At 38.7% G+C, this 22,895-nt stretch overlaps 1 protein-coding gene across 2 annotated transcripts in view; it reads right to left on the bottom strand.

Moving 5' to 3' along the window:
- The window catches only part of HHLA2 (HHLA2 member of B7 family), a 140,439-nt gene that overhangs the window by 45,594 nt on the left and 71,950 nt on the right, over positions 1-22,895 (bottom strand). Inside the window, exon 2 of one of the 2 annotated variants that reach the window (XM_063661597.1) lies at positions 15,448-15,532. The exons of the other annotated variant lie outside the window; for it this stretch is intronic. The gene's annotated coding sequence lies outside the window, so the exon portion shown is untranslated. The remainder of the gene's footprint in view (positions 1-15,447; positions 15,533-22,895) is intronic. 2 annotated transcript variants of the gene reach the window in all.

The following is a 22,895-nucleotide window of genomic DNA, read 5'->3' as shown; positions in this document are numbered from 1 at the left end:
TCAAATGAAGAACTTCAGAAACCAAGTAACTGCTTAACTGTGAAAAAGATTGTAGTGGCATTAAAAAAAAGACACTGAAGACCATCACCTAAGAAACCATTTTGAACAGTATGGGAAAATTAAAGTGACTGAAATCATGACTGACTGAGGCAGTGGCAAGAAGAGGGGCTTTGCTTTCGTAACTTTTGATGACCATGACTCCCTGAATAATACTGTCATTCAGAAATACCATCCTGTGAATGGCCACAATCATGAAATAAGGAAAGCCTTATTGAAGCAAGAGATGGCTAGTGCTTCATCCAGCCAAAGAGGTCAAAGTAGTTCTAGAGATGTGAGTGGCGGTCGTGGAGGTAGTTTTGGTAGGAATGACACTTTGGTAGTAGAGGAAACTTCAGTGGTTGTGGTAGCTTTGGTGGCAGCCGTGGTGGTGAAGATATGGTGGCTGCGGGCATGGCTATAATGAATTCGGTAGGTAGAAACAATTTTGAAGGTAGAGAAAGCTATAATGATTTTTGGCAGTTACAATACTCAATCTTCAAATTTTGGGCCTATGAAGGGAGGGAACTTTGGAGGCAGAAACTCTGGTTCCTATGGTGGGGGAGGCCAATATTTTGCCAAACTACAAAACCAAGATGACTATGATGGTTCCAGTAGCAATAGTAGCAGAAGGTTTTAATTATTGCCAGGAAGCAAAGCTTAACAGGAGAGGAGAGCCAGAGAAGTGACAAGGGAGGTACAGGTTACAACAGATTTGTGAATTCAGCCAAGCACAGTGGTGGCAGGGCCTGGCTGCTACAAAGATGACACATTTAAGACAATACTCATGTACATGGGCAAAAAACTGAAGAACTGTATTTGTGACTAATTGCATAAGAGGTTATTTTAGTTTCTGTTTGTGGAAAGTTTAAAGCGTTCCATCAAAGGGTTTTAATGTAGTTTTTTGTTTTTTGCACCCATGCTGTTTATTTCTAAATGTAATAGTCTGGTCATGACACTGAATAAATGTCTTTCTAAAAAATAAATGAGGAGACTAATGACAATAATAAGGTTTTAAATATATGAATTTTAAACATAAATAAAACACACTGACATTCATATTTTAAATACAGATTAAAGACAGAATTAAAGTACCTAATAATGGCTTAAAACTTTAGAAGGGGCTAAAAAAAAGTGAGATGTCTGAAAGGAATATAGAATCTTTTCATTGCCCACGAAAATTATAAAATACCAATTAATGTAAGGTTTTAAGAACCAATGAAGTATATCATAATTTTGTGGTTCACAAGTAAAAGAACTGTAGAATGCATAACTTCTAAAGAGGTAGGGGGAAAAACAGAATTACAAATTTGCAGCAAGGCCCAGAAAGAAGGAAAATTTTAGAGCATATAAAAGCCCTAGAATAGATGAGATGAATAGAAAGCACAGAGTAAGTCAGACACAAAATAACTCATACTGTATGATTTGAATTACCTGACATTCTGAAAACAGGCAAAACTTAACTGTACTGTTTAAGGATGCACACTTAGCTGTAACACTAAAGAAAAGCAAGGACAGGATTACCATAGAAGCTAGAAGCTAGAAAGTGTTTTCCTTTGACAGAGACAGAGAAGGTAGTGACTTGGAGGGGACATGAAGGAGCCTTGTGAAAGCCTAGGAGTGCTTGATTGCCTGGCAAACCAGGTGGTTATCTTGTGGGCTTTTGTTTTGTGTTGATTCATTTAGCTATGTTTTGTGCACTTCTCTGTATTTATTCTATTTTCACAAAAATATTAAAAGTATAAGGAAGATCTAAACATGCTGATATAGTTAAATCTTCAGAAATGTATAGTTAATAAAATAAGGCATGGAACAGCAAAAATGCTCTTGTTATGTGAAAAAAGCTTACGTATTCATATATATGCTTGTATTCACATAAATAATTTCTCAAAACATATGTAATAATAAATTTAATCTAGTCCACTGTCTCTGAGAGGGGAGACTAGGACTCTGGTATTTATGAGAGGAAGGGGCTAATTTTTATCTGTATGCTTTTACTGTGAAAATAACCTTTGAATTATATTTAATAATAAAAAGATTCACCAACCTGTGAATTAACTATTAAGACAAAGTAGGGTTACCATTTGATGAAATCATTGTTTTCTAACAAAGAGTGCATTTTGAAATCTTAAGTCTGGCATTTTTAACCAAAAATTGTAAATCACTGCTAACTTTGTTCAAAAGATGGGTTGAATTTTCACAAGCAATAAGAAAAGAAAAGTGGCTTTTATTTTAAATGGATACCCATGAAGTGATTATCTTTCAATTTCCCTCACATAAGTGGAGTGGAGATAGGTATAGATAATTCATTTTCATTTCAGTTCCCTTCTAGAACCTTGTGATGTTTTCCATCTGCATTACAATAGAGCACTACTAAAACATGGAAGCAAATTTAGGGTAAACCAAATGGCTAAATTTAAGAATCTGCCACAAATCATGAAATTGTCCTTTAGGCTTTTAGTTATATGAACAAGTAGTTTAGATCAGAATCCAATAATATGAATAATCTGAGTTGTCAAAGCAATTAGAACCTAGTACGGATTTCAGGGAAATCCATTTACTAAATAAATGGGAAAAGCACCCATTGTTGACAAGGTATGAAGAAATGAGCCCACTTAGGATTTCTGGGTTAAGACAGCAGCTTAAATACATGTTTCTAATTTTGTTTCTTATCTCCTTAACTCAATAAAAATTTAGGGAAGGGATTTTTATTTTCAAATTTTTTAAATGTTTGTGGGTACACAGTAGGTGTATATATGTACAGGGTACACAAGATGTTTGGATACAGGCGTGCATGTGAAATAAGCACATCATGGAGAATAGGGGTATCCATCCCCTCAAGCATTTATCCTTTGAGTTACTAACAATCCAATTATACTCTTTTAGTTACTTAAAATTGTACAACTAAGTTATTGACTATAGCCACCCTGTTGTGTTATCAAATAGTGGGTCTTACTCATTCCTTCTATTCCATTAACCATCCCCACCTCACTGCCCCCCAACCACAGAACCCCCACTATAGGAAGGATTTTTTTTGTTTTTGTTTTTTAAGAAATGGATAAAGCAGAAAAAGAGGCGAGGCCGAAAAAACAAAAAACAAAAAAGTCAGCAAAAATTTGGAAACTAGAGAAAAATGGGCAAGTAGACCCAAGAAAATGAATCTCTAGTTAATGGGAAAATGTGAAAGTTCACCAACTTGTACCATATAGTACTCAAAAGACATAGGAACTGCTTTGGAACTGGTAATGGAAAAAAAAAAAAAGACTAAGATAAGAAAACCTCATAGGAAAGCTATTTCTTACAGCCATCCAATGCAGGTGGGATGAACCTCTCCCAATTAACAGGTGAGACATCCTGACTGATGACACCTGTACACACCAAGCGGTGAGAACACATTGTATTACATCATGGAACTTTCTAAACATAGTGGGACAACACCCAGGCTAGTCTGGAATGAGCTTGAGAATGTTTTGAAAGCAAGAATGAGAATAAGTAGACTTGGTTTTTATCATAGGTAGGGGGTGGGATGAGGGAAAATCCACTCCCCCACATAGGTTGAACTTTCTGCTGTGTCCAGGGGGCAGCACCAGCTTTCTTACCAGCTTGCTCAAATGTGGGGCAGAAGAGGAAGGAGGAGGTAGGCATGAAAGCTCTCAGCAGTCAAAGATAAAAAATGGAGTCAGACTCTATTAAACGATTTAAGAAGTTAAACCCCCTAGATCCTCTCCTGCACTCCACTTTACTGAAAAATTGTCCCTTTCTTTGGAGAAATCCATGGAGAAACAAAGCATAATAATGTCTGAATTGATGGTCCAGGCACAGATTAGAGTTAAGGTAGAGGTTAAGACTAATTTATCAAACAGATATCTAATGCTGAATACAGAGACCCAGCCCATCCCCCAGCCTACATCACCCTCCAGTGACTTCCACCTGAGAGGCATGGACCACAGTCCAAGCTCTTAGAGCCTCCAATAAGCTTCCTTCATTCTTAAGCAGATATTGAAGGATTACCAGATACCCTGACGAAAGCTGTCACAGAAGACCGAAATAAACGAAACCAGCCTTCCTTACAAAAAGACATCCTGGAGTAAATAAAAATATGCAAGCAAGCGAGGGTGAAAATCAGCAAAACCAAATGAAATAAAACTATAACTAACATCTTCAGAGAGATAAGAAAAAGTTACATTCATAAAAAGGGAACAGAATGGCATAAGAAATTAACAGAAAAGACATCTTGGAATTGAGAACATAAGAGCAGAAGTCATTAACGGGGTTAGAAAATAAAGTAGAGAATGTCTCCTAGACAGTAAATAGACACAGAGGCAGAAAATAAGCAAAAAAGATTTTTAAAATCAGATGACAACTCTAAAAAATCTAGAAAAAAAGAGAAAACAGGAAACAGGGTAGAAAACAAAAGTATTTAAGAAAATTTTCCAGAATAATAAATGAATTGCTATTACTGAAAAAAAGCTTACTGAATAAAAGTGGTGGATGAAAGCATTCACACAAAGATACTCCATTGTGAAATTTCAGAAAACTAGGGAAAAAGAAGAGTCCATCAACTTCCAGCAGAAAAAAGCTAATAGAAAGGGCCAGGAATCACAGTGGCTTCAGACTTTGCAACAGCATGACTTGCCAGCAAAAAGAAAATGCAACCACATCCAGAATTCTAAAGAAAAATTACTTGTAACTTGCAAGTATGGTCAAACTCCCAAACTTGGGAGGGCAGAATGACATTTCCAGACATACACTATCTCAAAAACAGAATAAATGTATTACCCATCCTCTCTTTTCAAGAAGCTATGGGAAAATGTGCTCCACCAAAATAAAAGTATAAACCAAGAAAGACGACGACGTGATACAGGAAATTAGTTCAAAATAGAAGAGGAGTCAAGGGATTCCTAGGAGGATGGTGAACAGACATTCCAAAATGCTAGCTGGAATCTGGACCATACTGGAGAGGAGTGAGTCTAAACGGACATGCCTCTGCCTGTTAGAACCGTGATCCCCACTGCTTTGGCACAGTCTTTTTTTTTTTTTTTTTTTTAAACACCTGGAGAAATGTTCTGGCGAGACTGGCCCGGATACGAATCTAGTGATCTTGACAATTTGCTAATAAATTCCTTATTCTTTCTTCCAGGTCCTGCTGCCTAAATCAGCTGTGGACATTTATTCATTCTACCAAAGTGTTCTGTTATCACTGACTTCTGTGAGCTGGAACAAGCTTAGCAGCAAGAAACCCAGGGTAATTCATGCCACTCCCACTGATCACCTGGTTAGTACCTGCTTTGCATTACAGTCCTTGCAAATGTATGGACTGTGGTGAGCTTCACGGTCTCTCCCTCTGAATACACCAGAAAGCCCCCTTATAAAGTCCCAGGATGCAGAAGACTGCAAGTTCATCTTGTCCTAGACAACTTTACCTAACAGTGGTGACCATACTCTCCTCACACAACTAGCTTTGTATTTGCCACCCACATTAAAAAAATCTATATAATATTTAGGACTACATATAGTTATATATACATACAAACTCTATCATTTAACTATTAAAACTATGAAGAAAACCAAGGGAATGCATAACCCTAAATTCTAGATGATTTACCTGTGAAGAGGGGAGGCACGAAGAAGTATGATGAGAATCAGCAAATGCAGGAGGATTCTATTAGGTTGGTGCAAAAGTAATCGTGGTCTTTGCCATTAAAAGTCATGACAAAAACCACAACTGCTTTTGCACCAATTTAATAAATTCTATTTCATAACCTTGGTGGAGGATTCAAGGGTTAGGTTTTTTTCTGTTGTTCTTTGGACTGCACATTTTACACATAATTTCACATGCAGAAAATAAAAGGAAAAGAAATAAGCCTACTCATATAGAAATGGTTCAAGTGTAAATTGGAACAAACCTCCTGGCTGACTTCTTGGCAACAAATATCAAAAACCTTAAAATTGGCCATGCTTTTTAAGCCAATAATTCTTCTAGGAAATAGTCTATGAAAAGTTGGACACTGCAAGGTATACAGATTTGCTAAATCAGAAACAGTGAAAACTTAGGAGCCCAAAATAACCTATCTCGCAGAATTTATTAAAATAAGTGGGATATTCATGCAATTGACCATTATGCAGTCATGACATGCTGTTGTTTACTGTCATGGGTAAAGTTGACATTATACTGAAATTTACTTCAAATATGCATAGGCTATGTGATATGTACATGCATGCACGGGGTGAATCTGCTCCCCAGGGATGGTTAGTTGATACCTGAAGAATCCTATTCAGAGCAAGCACTCCACAAATCTGTGCTTTAGAAGCAGCTACTACAAGTGCTTCAATGAGAACTAACTCCATCAGTATCAGGTTTGCTAACTAGCAAAAGAGATACTCAAAATATTTTATTGTTGGTAAAATGTACAAGCACATCTGCTCTTGCATTAATAGGAGTATGATAGAAATCACAAGAGCGGTTAGCACTAGAATATTTTAGTATCTGCCTCTAGTAAACTTGTCATGAAAGGAACTTCAAGTACCTAAAAAAATGAGCTTGGCACATCACCAAGTTTTGCAAGAACGGGTTTTGTGACTCTTTATGGTCACTTGCTAAATGTGTGTGTGTGTATTATTTTGGGTTATTCAGAGAAGCAGATGCCAAGACAGAATTATTGCAAAAGATTTATTGGTAGAATATCCAAGAAGGACAAGAAGGAGCTGAAAAAGGCAAGAAGAAGCTTAAGACCATAATAAAGTTCTAACACTTGTAAAAGAGTTGAGGAAGGAAGGAAGATCAAGTGGGAAGAGTCTCAGATTAGAGTGAGGTTCCAAGAAAGCTTCAGCCTGACCAATGGAGAAGTTGTATGCCAAAGTCATATGACTCTATTTTCCTTCTTTAAGTCAAGTACATGATGTGGTGTGAGAAAAAAAAAAATAAAGTATTTTACTAGCTATCACTACAGTTTCTTTTAGCGTCTTTGCCTCTTTCCCACCCAGGCCCTCATATTCTGAACTATCTCATCAAGGCATGTTCCTAAGATACCATAAATAAGAAATAAACAGGAATTTCGGATGTGGGAAGGAGAGAAGAGAGAAGGAACAGAGAAAGAGCATAGGAACAAGGTAGTCAGTGGCCAAAGAACTTAGAGCTGCCTTGTGAGTGATATTGTACGTGTTTGGGGAGAATGGAGCTATTTGCGAAGTGGAGAAAAGGAAATAGCTACAAAATGAAAGAAACGAGATGTCATAACCAATGTTGACAAAGAGACAAAGATAAATATGAATCTCTGGGGAATTCCAGGAATCTTGGAGAATGCACTTCCATATGGTGTAGGATGGAAGTAAAGCTGATCTAAAGTAGGTTGTAAGAAGCAGGATCAACACAACTTATAGCTTAAAGACAGACACAGGCAAAATATATGTGGGTAGGAAAATATTTGACAGCATGAATAAAATGTTAGTATTGTTTCTTTACAGGATAGAGTTGTGGATTTTTTTTCTTCTCCATTTTCTAATTTTTCCTCAATGAACATGAATTAGTATAATACGAAGAAAAAGATGTTGGGGGAAAAGGAAAATAATTTGGGTGATTGTGTATTTCCAGCAATTAGACTGAGCATTAGCTAAGTGCAGGCTTTGTTTTCAGCACAGTTTCCAACATAATTGGTGAATTATAAGAGAACTCCATAGAGAAGGTCAGTTTACCCTGTAACCCATGGATGGATGCACTTTGCAGCTAATGCATCCTGGTAGACATATTTAGGAGACCATGTTTGTCAAAGTAGAATTTTTAGTTAGGATTTTATCCGTGGCCATTGATGATGACTGGCTATACCCTCCATGAAAAGCTATTGTCGAGAACCACTCTATTCTGCTTTATAATGAGGTCTGAAGAAAAATATTGCTCCATAACGACGAAATTCAAAATTGGCTATAGTCAAAGCTAATACTGATTTTTTTTTTTTTTTTTTTTTTTTCCCGAGATGGAGTCTCACTCTGTCACCCAGGCTGGAGCACAGTGGCGTGATCTCAGCTCACCGCAACCTCAGCCTCCTTGGTTCAAATGATTTTCCTGCCTCAGCCTCCTGAGTAGCTGGGATTACAGGCATGTGCCACCACACCTGACTAATTTTCTATTTTTAGTACAGACAGGGTTTCTCCATGTTGGTCAGGCTGGTCTCAAATTCCCGACCTCAGGTGATCTGCCTGCCTCAGCCTCCCAAGGTGCTGGGATTATAGGTGTGAGCCACAACGCCCGACAATATTTTCTTTAATAAGTAATCTCCCAGGCTGGGCGTGATGGCTCACGCCTGTAATTCCAGCACTTTGGGGAGGCTGAGGTGGGCAGATCACAAGGTCAGGAGTTCAAGGCCAGCCTGACCAACGTGGTGAAACCTTGTCTCTACTAAAAATACAAAAATTAGCCAGCTGTGGTGGTGCGTGCCTGTAATCCCAGCTACTTGGGAGGCTAAGGCAGGAGAATCGCTTGAACCTAGGAGGCAGAGGTTACAGTGAGCCAAGATCATGCCACTGTACTCCACCCTGGGCAACAGAGTGAGATTCCATCTCAAAAAAAAAAAAAAAAAGAAGAAGTAATCTCCCTACTATCCTAGGCTACCTCACCCTCTTACAGATTTGATTAATCAGGATTCTATTAGTAAACTTACATCCTGCCTATGTAAAATAATAAAGTACCAACCTCAAGGCCTGGGACATCTAGATGTTCCCTTCTTCCCTCACTGCTGCTCACTCCTCCACTTGCCTGCTTAATTTCTAAATCCTGTATAGCCATCATTAATCAGCAACAGCTGGGACTTTAGACCACCCTACTAGAGGATAGTGAAGAATATGTCTATACTTTAAAAAAAATCCTGGTTAGAAATGTCACAGAGATCCTAGTTGCACACTGTATATCCACTTCTACAGATTCCTTAAACTCTATCCTTGGATTAAGCTGGATCACAGGAAGAATATGTGCTGTCACTGGCCACAGTGTCTTTCTATAAAGACAAAAGGCTCCCCTTCTTCCAGGTAGACCCTGCCTCCTACCATGGTACATGATTTGGTGAGAGGAACCAGGACCGGATTGCAGTTTCTATTTACCCCGTGAGCCTAGCACACTGTTTAATCTGGATAACTGTCCACAACAGCCATGAGTTTTGTGCTTAGAAGACATTAACTTAGTCCCATGAAGAAATCCTTTCACTAAGTCATGCTTCACCTCTAAACTTTTTCTATCCTCCTATCTCTCCAGCCATAGTGGACCAATGTTCAGAGCTTTTTGGATTTCATGGACCAGTTACATTCCTAAAGAAAATGGCTTTCGGGAACTGACATGGGGTTGCCAAATTTTATTTGGAAAAAAAAAATAGGGCCTAAAGTGTGCAATTTAGTAAGCATAGTAATTTCAAAATAAAAGCCAATATTTCTGGAGAAATAAAAGCTGTTTACCTAAATCCACATTTTTCCTTTGATAAAGTAAAGCTTAATCAGTGCATTGGGATGTGGTTGACCTAGCTGTAACTGCCTTTCCAGCATCCTCTGGGTCCTTCTCTTCCAAGGTACACCAGTTGTCTGCAGGTTCTCCAGCCTACCCCATCACTTCTCTTGGTCTCTGAACCTGGGTGATGCCTTTTAATCTTTCAGGTCTTAGACTGGGGAGTCAAGGAAGGATTCTAAGCCAGAGACATTTAAGACAATTTAGGAACTGTTAGTTTTCCATAAATGATACAAAAGCAAAGCATAATTAGTTATATATCGACAGATTTAATATTTATCATGCCTACTATACTGTGAGCTTCATGAGAATAGCATTCATGTCTACGTAGTTTTGCCTCTGGCACCTGACCCAGTATCTGGTCACCTTAGTACTTGTTGTTAACCAGAGGAACTTCTTCCCTTCTTTCTGAATATTAAAGATTTTATAATTTGTTTCTCACCTTGCCCTGTTTCCAAGAATCTTAGACACAGGATTATACTTTATCACAGCAACTGTGTTGACTTTTCTGGCTGGAATATTTACTCTTTCCTCTTTCATCTTTTTTTTTCATTTTTTTTTTTTTTACTGTTTGTCATAAGCTGTTCTAAGCTGTTTCAAATTTCAGAAACATGTAGGGTGTAAATAAATAAATAAAAGCCTTATAATGCAATAGCTCACCTGTTCCTGAAATAAAATGCTGACATTTCAAATGTTCCTTATTGTAAAGGTTAGATGACTAAATATATTCCTCTTCTGCTACCTTAGATTACCCAAATAAACATCCAGCACATATAAACCACACAAATAGATCAGGCTTGTGAGGGAGGTAGCTTTAAGGGCCAGGTAGATGTTTGAAAAATCAAGATAAAAGAAAACGCAAGGTATAGCATTCTAGTTTAAAAACAAACAACCAACCATAAGAAAACTAACACATATACTTCTATTTATGCTTATTATATGCCCTTTTAAAATACCAAGAGAAGCCAGCTGCCAGCTGGGGTGCTTTCCAAAGATTTTGAACAAGCATCACGACTCTATTCTCCCATGAGGCTTATATAGGTCTGCTCTTAACATTCTAAATGGATTAGAGTAGCTATCTCTAGTTTGGTAAATAATACTTAAAACTGGGCCAAACATCAATCAAGCTTCAAATTCTGATTATTTTCTAATAAAGAGGATTTAGCACAAAATATACAGAAGGCAACATATCCTAATTGGCTTAATGACTCCTTTAAGACATATATCACATGCAATGATAGGGTAGTTGCTCTGAGAAAGTACACTGACAGGGACTCTGGACACACATTTAAGCTATAAGAGACTGTAATTCCCATTCTATGGAACAGGATTCATCTTGGTCATATCTGAGGATTCTCTGATAGCTGAAGTTCTTGTCTCCAAAGCTGCAAGGCTCAATCAGAATGCACAGCACTTTTATGGAATATCCAGGGCTCAGCTCTGAACTCAAGGCTCTTCTAAGGGCAGAGAGGCAAGAGGATGCACCCCTGGCACACACTTGCTGAGCCCCCTTGACTTTAATTCCACAGGGTGAGAGCCTCTGATAAAATGCTTAACGTGGGTACAAAAGCACCATTTCCCACCCATCTGGGAAAATAAGGGTGTTTGTTCTTCTGAAGAGCTGAAAATAAATTTTGGCCCAGAGCTTGATATCTTGCTTAGTAGGACAGCAAACTTCCTATTCAGATAAGTAGGGGAAAAAAATCCCAATTCAGAGTGGCAGGCTTCTTTGACAGTGGTGACACCTGAGCCTCGGGGTCAACCCAGTGGGTGTTTCAGCAGGAAGCAGTGAGAGCATGGGCTCTGGAGTCAGGCTTGGCTGTGACTTATAGCCCCAAAATTTACAAGTGAGGTGACTCATAATATGATAATCTTTAAACTGTTTTCTTCCTTGTGAAATGGAGGTTCAAGGTGGCAGTGGATAAAAATAATATATTTCATCTTCACATCAACCGATGAAGTAAAATGTCTGGCTCTATAATAGGTACACAAATATTCATTCACATCCTACCACCCTCTCCTCACCTTCCCATCTTCTCAGCTTTCCTTTTGACCAGGGAGGTTGCAGGTGACATAGAGAGAGGAGCCATGGTGTGGCCAGGCCCAGCCTCAAGGCATCTGGGGTCAGGAAAACCCCTCCGCATCCCTGCCAACCTTCCTCACTGCCCAACAATATTCTTATCCTATTTAAAAATTGGGAAGCAATGAATTTCGATAATTTCAAGAACAGATTCAAAAGGGGAAGGAATCCGCAAACTGGAAAAAAAGGCCAGCCTAAGGATGTAGGAGTAGGAAAAGTTTTTTTTGTTTTGTTTTTTTTTTTAAGAGACAGTATAGGGCCATGGATTTGCTTTGCTCCTGCTGACAAGAGTAAGTGCTCACAAGAATATGGAATGCAGTGCTGCAGTTGTTCCCCCAATCTCCTCCATCTCTTTTTCCTTTGACCTCTTTCTCTGTATCAAGTATTCATAGACACAAATCTTAGTACAACAGATTGCCAGCTTGCTAGTGTTTGTGTGCACAAAAATAAAAAAAAAAAATCAATCTGAACTCTACACAGCAGAAGTAAAGGTATATACAATTATGCGACATCACGGTGTGTACTAGAGTTAATGCTAGGAATGATGGAACTCAGAAGAGAAAGTGATACCTCCTCTGTGAATTTATCGTAGTCCCCAAAGATAATTAAATTGTGCATTTTAAATTAAGAAGGACTTAGTTGGGGTCTGGAGACAAAAAGGAGGGGTCTGATGAAGTCATCATAACCCTGAAAGACGTATGCTCGGAGTTCAGTTCCTGAATACTCTTAGCTTCGATTTCCACACTAGTAAGTTAGGACTGACTTGCCCAAGGTCACAGAGGTTAATGTCTATGTAGCAAAGAGTCAGACCTTACTCCATATCCAGTCTTTTCACTACCCCATGGATATAACTACAGGTAGGGTCCATACAGGACACCTGTTGTGCAGGACTTCAACCTACTTAGTCCACCTCTTACTCCAGCCACATTGTAGCAGTCGGTTCTATGAAGGTTTTAACCAGGCAGCTACAGGGGCAGTCAGTGGCATTTTGCCTTGGTGTTGCACCACTGCCCAAAGAGCTCTGAAGCAGAGATTGAGAGTGCCACAGGAATCCTCTCAGCACCCCCACAACACATGCACACACAACCCAGAAACAGAGGAGGTAATATCCGTGGGGGCCCTGGAGAGGATGAATAAATGCTCCCACTCCTTGCCCTTGTTGAATGGTTCTGAAACATATTTACTCATGTTCTCCAGAAAATCCCCCAGGATTGAGCATAGTTCCCAATGGTTGGGATCCAATCAATAACACATCTGTGTTGACCTTCCCTCATTGCTGGTTTCACTCCCCCGAATCACAATCCTGCTCGTGGGTACCACAAGACTACCCACACCAGACTTTTTCCAAAATAAAGAATTGTGCATGACTCAAGCCTGAGAAAAACTGTCTTTATATAATTATCTCACAGAATGTATATTTCTAGTCTTAGAACAGACTTGCATTTCTAACTACCCCACAGGTATTGATACTCTTGAAAACTCTTGGAATGCCATATTACACTGGTCAGAAGTACAGTATCGTCCTTTTGCCATGAAGACTAGCCTCTCCAGACCTTAATTTTGGCAAGGCACCACTTTTCTCCTTAATTTCGACACGTTGAGTCCTCCCACAAGTGTTCGTTCCTCAAGAATGTTCAGCTGTTGTGTTTTTTTAGTTTCATCATCACTACATTGAAGCTCTGTTCACAACCTCCATTTCACCATCTCACCAGATTAAACAGATTTTCTCCATTCCCTCTGTAAAATATACTTAGTTCAGGTTCCCTTGAGGCAGAGCCAGAAATGGTGATTATCATGCAGTGGAATTACTGAGGGTGAGCTTTCAGGAGAAAATTGTAAGGAATCAAGGAAGTAGGACAGAGAAAGGGAAGAAGCCAAGCAAAAAATGAGCTTGGCTGAGGTCTGATCTCTATCTCATAGCATGAGGAGCACTGAAACCTGAGTGGCACCACAGACTTGCTCACCCTTGCTGCAAAGGGCCAGCTTGTCCTCAAATCAGCCTGTCGTTGGGCATGGTCCACCCCCGGGGAAACATCATAGCTTCCCAGGCATCTCTGGGCAAAGGTAAATCTCTGGAAAAGAGTGCATACAAAGGTCATTAGCAGCCAGCACTCACAGCAGCTGGAGTTTGGGTGCACCTGCCTAGAAAAGGGCATCTGGGCAGGACATCAACAGGCCCTACTGTTCATACTTTTCCCTGTCCCTTGACATAGCTAGTAGTCTGCAAGGTCCAGCCAGGGAGCAGAAACACCGCAGGTTTTTGATAAAGAAGAAATTTATTATCTTACAGAAAATTGGCCACATGGGTGATGGCTGGGAAGCAATAGGGGTGAGTGAGGCAATCCAGAAATTAGCAGTAACAAGAAGCTGCTATAACCCATAAGGCTGGAGGGACAACAGAAGAAGGTACTGTTGAGAGTCAGGACCATCTGGGGGGATTTAGAGCCACTACAACGATGCAGAAGAGAGGCAGCCTCTGCCAGGACACCTCAGGAAGTAAGAATGGTGAATGGGGGGCACGTGGCTTCTTCCCTCCCCTCTCCTCCAGCCCTCCCGTTTTCCGCTTGTGCCTGCCATTGGCTGGACATACACAGAAGCCAGAAGGAAAGGCAGTCTGGGAAATGTGGTTTCTTGCAATGTGGCACATAGCAGCGTGAGGAAGGGCAGAAAAGAGAACAAGAACTGATAAGCAGACACTGACACACCGCTGTAGTACATCTGCACAATTCTGTTCATACCAAGTGAGTTATATACTTACAAAAACAGCTGTGTTTTGTCCATTTTCTCTGCTATTATGTAGAGTAGACTAGTTTGGGGACACAGACATCTCTTGAGATTAAAATAGAAGTAATCAAATCTATGTCAGGGCCTAGTTACTGCAATCAAATGTGTATATACCATGTGTGATTTCTCTAGCTCAGTTTCTAGTTCTCAACTATGGAAAAGACCAACCTTGAAAGCTACACTCCTTTCTCGTGCCCAATACCCAACCTTAAATCTAGAAAAAGGGAAAAGCTTTTTCTAGAGCTTGGCTCTAGAAAAGTTGGAGGATTTTTGAAGGTAGTATCAAGAATGCAGCTCCATTTCATCCATAATTTTGGCACAGACTGATTTACCAGGATGCTCCTCTCACTTGAATTTCCATTTTCTCCTTCTTATAACTGGGTAAATAATACTTAATGTTTGATATTACTTGATGTTTTCAAAATGTTAGCCATCACTTTAAATATTTCACTGTGCACTAAATAACATAAATAAGCATTAAACATAGGTCCAAATTTAGTTGGCATATTTACATGTGTCTTTATTATTTGCAAAGTTGCGTGAGTACTTGGGATTACTCAAGAGGCAATTTTGACAAAGGCCATCCCAAGGGGCTTAACAAAATGATTACAGGCTTATTAGAAAACACAGAAAGACAAGCTTCCCAGGTGTTGTTCTCTACTACTTGCAAATTACACCGCTGAAAAAAGACCATAGGTTTGTTATGAGTAGAACAATTTCCTAAGTACATATGCTAGATACAGACACATACCCCTATTTACACTTGGTAAAGTGAGAAACAACAGATTTCTGTAAATGTTCTTAATTCTATATTTCTTTAAAACAACATGGAAGGTCTATAAGTTACAACCCTCTACCAGATTTATAGTGCATTTTGGTGAATGGTAATACTATTTCTTATGCAAGAAATAGTATTTTTGTGTAGGAATATCTGCATACACTTGCCAAAACTTCATTTGTGCTAAAGATGATGACTGAATATGTCTTTTAAATGTTGTATTAAAATTTTTCTGTTCAAGGAATTTATACACATAAAGTAAAATATAGTAAAGCAAATACTCACCTCTTCCCCAAATCCAATTCTCGATGCTCTCAAGCTTTCAAATCAGCCTTGAGTTGTACTACAAGGGCATCCAGTTCTATATGTGCTGAGATGAGAAATCAAATCCATAATCATAACAAACAAGCAAATTTATTCTCACTGCCAATGTGGATGTGGGATGCAGTTCATTTTCAGTGATTAATGACTTGTGAGAATCAGAATTCAGATCATTATACTATGAACATTTCTCTTGATAATGCACATGAATTACTCTGACTTGCTAAGAAATTTCAAAAAAATTAACAATTAAACCAGCTGATTTTTTCCAATAAGAGGGGAACAATATGTCATTAACCTCTACAGAATATGATGGATGAAAATAACACAAATATATTAACAGATATTTTTGATGAATTTTGAATTCTTTGGGTATTTTTCCCCTGAAGGTAATATGTAAAATGCATAATTGCTTTTTATTCATGTAAGACTTATTTTTCCTATAAATATCAAAACTGGGACTAACGTGACATCTTTTATTAATTTAGCCTAATTTCTCTCTGGAAAAATATACTTTCTCTGATCTAGATAAATATAAGCGGTATAAGAATACAAATTTGGGGAGTCATGAGGAGGAGAAAGAAAGTGCTAATTTTTAAAAAGTAGGGGGGGTATGTCAAAAGGACACAGGCATCAACTTTAAAGAGCCCATAATGTCCAACGCTAGAAATTTTAAGCAGCAAAATAAATTATAATATTGGATTATAACCCAAAGAATAAAAAATCCATGTAATATAAATAATCCACTAATGTGCATAAATGGTTGAATACATAACTTTTTTCCATACCAAATAATTTCAAATAATATATATAAACATACTACCCTCCTCCAAGAGGTGGGGTAGCTTAATTTCCCTCCACTTGAGTGTGGGCTGGATTTAGTCATTCAGTTCCAACAACCAGAGCATGGGGGAAAAAATAGTAATTTTATAATGGAAAACTCTGACAGACATTACTTTAACCATGTGATTGAGATTAACATTATCAGTAAGTCATGCTGCTATTATGTATCCCTACACATGATAAGGGCACTACACCTGTGTAGTACTCTGCCACAAAACCCACACCCCAGTCTAATAATGAGAAAAACATAAGACAAAGCCAAATTGAAGATAGTATACAAATTACCTGAGCATTATACCTCAAAACTGTCAAGGTCACAAAAAAACAAAAAAGGAGAAACTTGCAGTTTGGAGAAGACTAAGAAGACCTAACTGCTACCAAAGCCATCCTAAGCAAGAAGAACAAAACTGGAGGAATCACATTACCTGATTTTAAATTAGGCTACAGAGCTATAATAGTCAAAACAGTGTGGTACTTGCATAAAAACAAACACATAGACCAGTGGAACAGAATAGAGAACCCAGAAAAAAATCTACGCATGTACAGTAAATTCATTTTCAACAAAGTTACCAAGAACATTAACTGGGGAAAAGATAGTCTCTTCAATATATGGTGCTTGCAAAACTGGATATCCTTATGCAGAAGACTGAAACTAGAACCCTACCTCTTGCCATATACAAAAATCAAATAAAAGTGGATTAAAGACTTAAATCTAAGACCTCAAACCATGAAACGGTTACAAGAAACACTGGGGAAAATCTTCAGGACATTGGTCTGGGGAAAAATTTCTTGAGCAATACCCCACAAGCCCAGGCAACCAAAGCAAAAATGGACAAATGGGATCACATCAAGTTAAAAAGCTTCTGCATAGTAAAGGAAACAATCAACAAAGTGAAGAGACAACCCACAGAATGGGAGAAAATATTTGCAAACTACCCCTCTGACAAAGGATTCATCACCAGACTATATAAGGAGCTCAAACAACTCTATAGGAAAAAATCTAATAATCCAATTTTACAAAATGGGCAAAAGATTTGAATATACATATCTCAGAAGATGTACAAATGGCAAACAGGCATATGAAAAGGTGCTCAACATCACTGATCAGAGAAATGCAAATCAAAACTATAATGAGATATCATCTCACCCCCGTTAAAATGGCTTCTAAAAAATGGCTTCTAAAATGCCTTCTAAAAAGACAGGCAATAACAAATGCTGGTAAGGATGTGGAGAAAAGGGAACCCTCATACCTTGTTGGTGGGAATCTAAATTAGTACAACAGTATGAAGAAAAGTTTGGAGGTTCCTAAAAAAACTAAAAATTGAACTACTGTATGATCCAGCAATCTCACTGCTGGGTATATACCCAAGAGAAAAGAAATCAGTATATCAAAGAGATATTTGCACTCCTATGTTTGTTACAGCACTGTTTATAATAGCTAAGATTTGGAAGCAATGTAAATGTCCATCAACAGATAAATGGATAAAAGAAAATGTGGTACATATACACAATGGAGTACTATTCAGCCATAAAAAAGAATGAGATTCGATTAGTTGCAATGACATGGATGGAGCTGGAGATTATTACGTTAAGTGAAATAAGCCGGGCACAGAAAGACAAACATCACATGTTCTCACTCATTTGTAGGATCTAAAAATCAAAACCATTAAACTCATGGACCTAGAGAGTAGGTTTGTTACCAGAGGCTAGGAAGGGTAGTGGTGGTTGCGGGGAAGGTGGGGATGGTTAATGGGTACAAAAAATAGTTAGAAAGAATGAATAAGACCTATTATGTGATAGCACAACAGAGTGACTATAATCAATAACATAATTGTAAATTTTAAAATAATTTTAAGAGTGTAATTGAATTATTTGTAATTCAAAGGACAAATGCTTAATAGGATGGATACCCCATTCTCCATGATGTCCTTATTTTACACTGCATGCATGTATTAAAGCATTTCATGTATCTCATACATATATATACCTGTTATGTACCCATAAAAATTAAAATTGAAAATAAAAAAAAGACCTAACTACTAAATGCATTGTGGTACTCTGGATTGGATCCTGAAATAGAAAAAGGAAGTTACTGGAAAAACTGGTGACCTTCAAATAGAATCTGTAGTTTAGTTAGTAGTATTGTACCATGATAATTTCTTAAGTTTTGACAAATGAACCATGTATATAAGATGTTAACATAGGGGAAGCTGGGAAAAGTTAACAAGAACTCTTTTTTTTCTGAGACAGAGTTTCACTCTTATTGCCCAGACTGAAGTGCAGTGGCGTGATCTTGGCGGACTGCAACCTCTGCCTTCTGGTTTCAAGTGATTCTCCTGCCTCAGCCTCCCGAGTAGCTGGGATTACAGGCGCCTGCCACCATGCCCGGCTAATTTTTGTATTTTTAGTAGAGATGGGGTTTCACCATGTTGGCCAGGCTGGTCTCGAACTCCTGACCTCATGATCCACCCATCTCGGCCTCCCAAATTACTGGGATTACAGGCGTGAGCCACCACGCCTGGCCAACAAGAACTCTTATAATATCTTCACAACTTTTCTGTAACTCTAAAATTATTCTAAAATAAAAATGGTTATTACTCAGAACCAAATGAAAAAGCACAACATATACAAAGAGGTAGAATACAATAAAAGCAGTTTTAAGGAGAATTTAGTCAAACATTTGTATTAAAAAGAAATAAAGGTAAGCAGATATTAAATGAGTATAAAATCTAAGTTAGAAAAATTTTTTTAAAAAGGGCTGGGCACAGTGGCTCACCTGAGGTCACCTGAGGTCAGGAGTTCAAGACCAGCCTGGCCAACGTGGTGAAACCCTGTCTTTACTAAAAACACAAAAGTTAGCCAGGCATGGTGGCGGATGCCTGTAATCCCAGATACTTGGGAGGCTGAGGCAGGAGAATTGCTTGAACCTGGGAGGTGGAGGTTACAGTGAGCCGAGATCATGCCATTGCACTCCAGCCTGTGTGACAGAGTGAGACTCTGTCTCAAAAAAAGAAAAATTCAAAAAAGTAGCAGGAAAATATAATCGTGGAAATAAAATAGAAAAAAAAATATACAATGGAAAAGGTTAAAGTCAAAAATTGATTAACAAGACTACAAATTGGCAATAGACAAACTTCTGGCAAAATTAAGTGAGAAAATGTAGTATGTTGAAAAAGTTGGCATAACTACAGATAAAGCAGAGATGTGAAAAGATAATAGTATCAGCAACATTCTGCCAGTGGATTTAAAAATGGTTTTCTGAGAATCTTTCCTTAACTGACTTACACACAAAATAGAAATCTTAAAGAGTCCTATAATTATTAAAGAAATTGGATAGCAGTTTAAAACCTTCACACACACGCACAGAGGGAGAGAGAGGGAGAGAGAGGGAGAGCTCGAGCAGGCCCAGATGGCTTTCCAGACAAATTCTACCAAACTTCAAGGAGAGCATTATTTAAACCCAGGCAAAGACTGTATGAGGACAGAAGATAATCTATTTCACTCAGGAAAAGAGATATGAAAATCTGGACAAAATGTTGTAAACCAAATCTAACAATATTAAAACAGATAATGTATTATGACTGTGCTAATCACGTTCTACAGGAAGCAGACACCGAGATGGGACATGATGCTCAAGGGATGTTAGTGAGGAAAATTCCTGTGAAGGATAAAGGGGGAAAGCAGAAGTCAGGAGAACTTTCCAACTGTGATGTTAAAGGAGAGAGGAAGGGCAGAAATGGAGTGAAAGGAACGTCAGGCTTGCAGCAGTTCTAAGAAAGTTTTGTCAGATGACTGGGGAACCCTTGCACCAAAGTCATCCATTAGAGGAGTCCCTTGTTAGCCTTGCCACTGTGCTCAGTCACTGAGGGAATGAATAATCAGTGGAGCATCAGCTGAGATCAGTCATGGCCATGACACAAAGGTGGTGATGATCAAGACAGCGGCACCTGGGGCTGCAATCGCCCACACTCCCCACAGCGGGAGATGTGAGCCCACATTTTCATGACTGCCACAGTGACCAAGTTGGGTTTTCTCCAGGAATCCAAAGAAGATTTAGCATTAGAAAATTTATAAATGTGATTTATCACATGTATCAGACCGAAGTCTTGTGTACCTCAGATTCCCTTGGCTCAAATGTGTCACTGACCTTAACTGTCACTGTGAGGCTCTGTTGAGTCATTTGCCCCAAGAGTGCCAAGCCTTCCTCCTTGGCCACCACCCAGAGCTGAGCCAACCAGGCACGTACCTGGAGTGTCTGGTCCCTCCTGATACTTCTGGAATGGAATGGAACTCTATACAGCAGAGCATGGGACTCAGCACCCTGAGCTGCTATTAAAGGGACTAGATGATGACATTGGGATATATGGAACTGTTTATTTCCTGTGAGGTAAATTTTAACCAACAGGAACGACTAGATCTCGGCAGATGAATCCCCCCATCTTCTTTCCTCCCGTGGAGGACTTTGAGGCACAGATTTCTACATTCCCATTCAGAAAAGTCCTTCACACTGATGAATGCTACGACCAAGAGAATGCTGGGTCTCTTTCTGACTACTCGTGAAGCAGTAGCCAGCATGGTAATCTGTCCCTTTACAAAGCTGCCCATCTTCCCTTGTCTTGCTTCTGCTTTCCTTCTCTCTCACAGCCCTGAGTTTTTACCTCCCAAATAAAGCATCAGCATTTTAATCCTTGCTTCAGGTTCTGTTTTCTAGAAAACCCAGGCTAAAAGCATATTCAGCAGATTACAGTTGAAAAACCAATCATCTGAATACATGCAGAAAAAAATAGATAATGTACAAAGTAATTGCAAATTCCTCATTGATGAGTAAAAGGCTTTAATGTGACAAAGAATATGTCTGAAAACCCTATAAAAACAGACAGAATCTTCAATGGGGAAACATTAGAAATAGTCCCTGTAAAAATCAATTATAAGGCAAGGATGCAAAATCAACCAGTAATCCTACTCAGGCAGCAAATATGACAACGTATTGTGGTAATCATCAATAGTTTACTAATGTGACTATTTATACAGCTGTAGGCAGGGTTAAGTGAAACTAACAAGAATGATGCCGTACCCCCAAGACTAGCAACATGGACAAGTACCCTATCATCCTGGGCTGAAGGAGCAACTTACCAGATTTAGAGAGATTAGGGGTCTGCAGAACAGACCATTAGTATGGAGGTGAAGCTCACTCTCAGACACAGTAGATTTGTGGTGTGTTGCTGAAGCCCTGAAAGCTCTTTCTAATATATTTGTAGTGGATTGACTAGTTGTTCTTCAGAATTTCATATCCACCTAGAACCTCAGAATGGGAGCTTATTTGAAAATAGGTCTTTGTAGATGTAATTAAGGTAAAGATTGAGATGAAATCATACTGGATTAGGCTGTGTCCTAAGTCCTATGAGAGGTATGAAAGGAGACACAGACGGTGGCAGAGACTGAAATTATATTGACACAAGGCAAGGAACACCAGGAGTCGCCAGAAGTTGGCAGAGCAAGGAAGGATTCTCCCCTAGAATCTTCAGAAGTGTGGGCCTGCCAACACCTTGATTTTGGACTTCTAGCCTTCAACTGAGAGGATATGTTTTTCTTAATTTAAGCCACCATATTTGCGGTAGTTTGTTAAAGGATCCCGAGGAAAGTAACACAATGCCTACATTTGGAGAGAAATCTTTCCTCTTTCTTTCTTGGCTGGGAAGTAGTAGGAAACAAATGGGAACATAAACAATGGCATTGACATGACAATGGGAGCACAGCTTATACAATGATACATTGAACAGGGAGAAGCCACTCAAAACACCAGTGCATTCCCCTTTAGAACACTACACACGCGTATACACACCACCAACTAAATGCTATAAACATTGGAATGTGATATTCAGTAGGTCCAAAAATGAGTCAATTCAATTATCTAACAAAAAATTTATTTCCACCCCTGCCAATAACTCAGCCTAAGCAAATGAGAGAATACAAAATACCCAACCACCAGAGTTACCTGCTGTGAGGTGGTGGCGATGGTGGTTGCAATAATGGATTATAGGTCTCAGACAAAATGAGAAAAAAAAATCAAGAGCCCATCTCGTACCTACTATGTCAGAACTGATTTAATTACCTGGCCACTAACTGGGCAAAATAAAAAACTGACATGCTACATAATATACACTATAATCCAAAAGAGGTGGGGTACAGGAATGGCATGCAAATGACCAAAAAATAAAGCCCAACCTGGAATAAAACAGTTCAAAGAACAGAAAGGAAACCTTCACTTATATTAGGTCTATACCATCTAGAAAAAAATATACAAAATAATTATTTGTTTTATATTAGAAATTAATGCCCAGAATATGTACACAACAAAACAAGTACTCAAAAACAAGCTAAACAAAATGATAGGATGAGAAGAGGATTGTAGATATGAGGAAACAAAATATGGACTAAAATTTCTAGAGATAATAATAAGAATGTAGAGCTAGCAAAGTACAGAAGTGATATCACTGAAAGCCAAAGTAGAGGAAGATTTGTGATATCTTCATGAATTCAGATGAAAGAGATGAATGCACTAGATGAGG

The sequence above is a fragment of the Pongo pygmaeus genome, chromosome 2, assembly GCF_028885625.2.
Source record: "Pongo pygmaeus isolate AG05252 chromosome 2, NHGRI_mPonPyg2-v2.0_pri, whole genome shotgun sequence".
NCBI lineage: Eukaryota > Metazoa > Chordata > Mammalia > Primates > Hominidae > Pongo > Pongo pygmaeus.
This window is presented reverse-complemented; position numbering and strand designations above follow the sequence as displayed.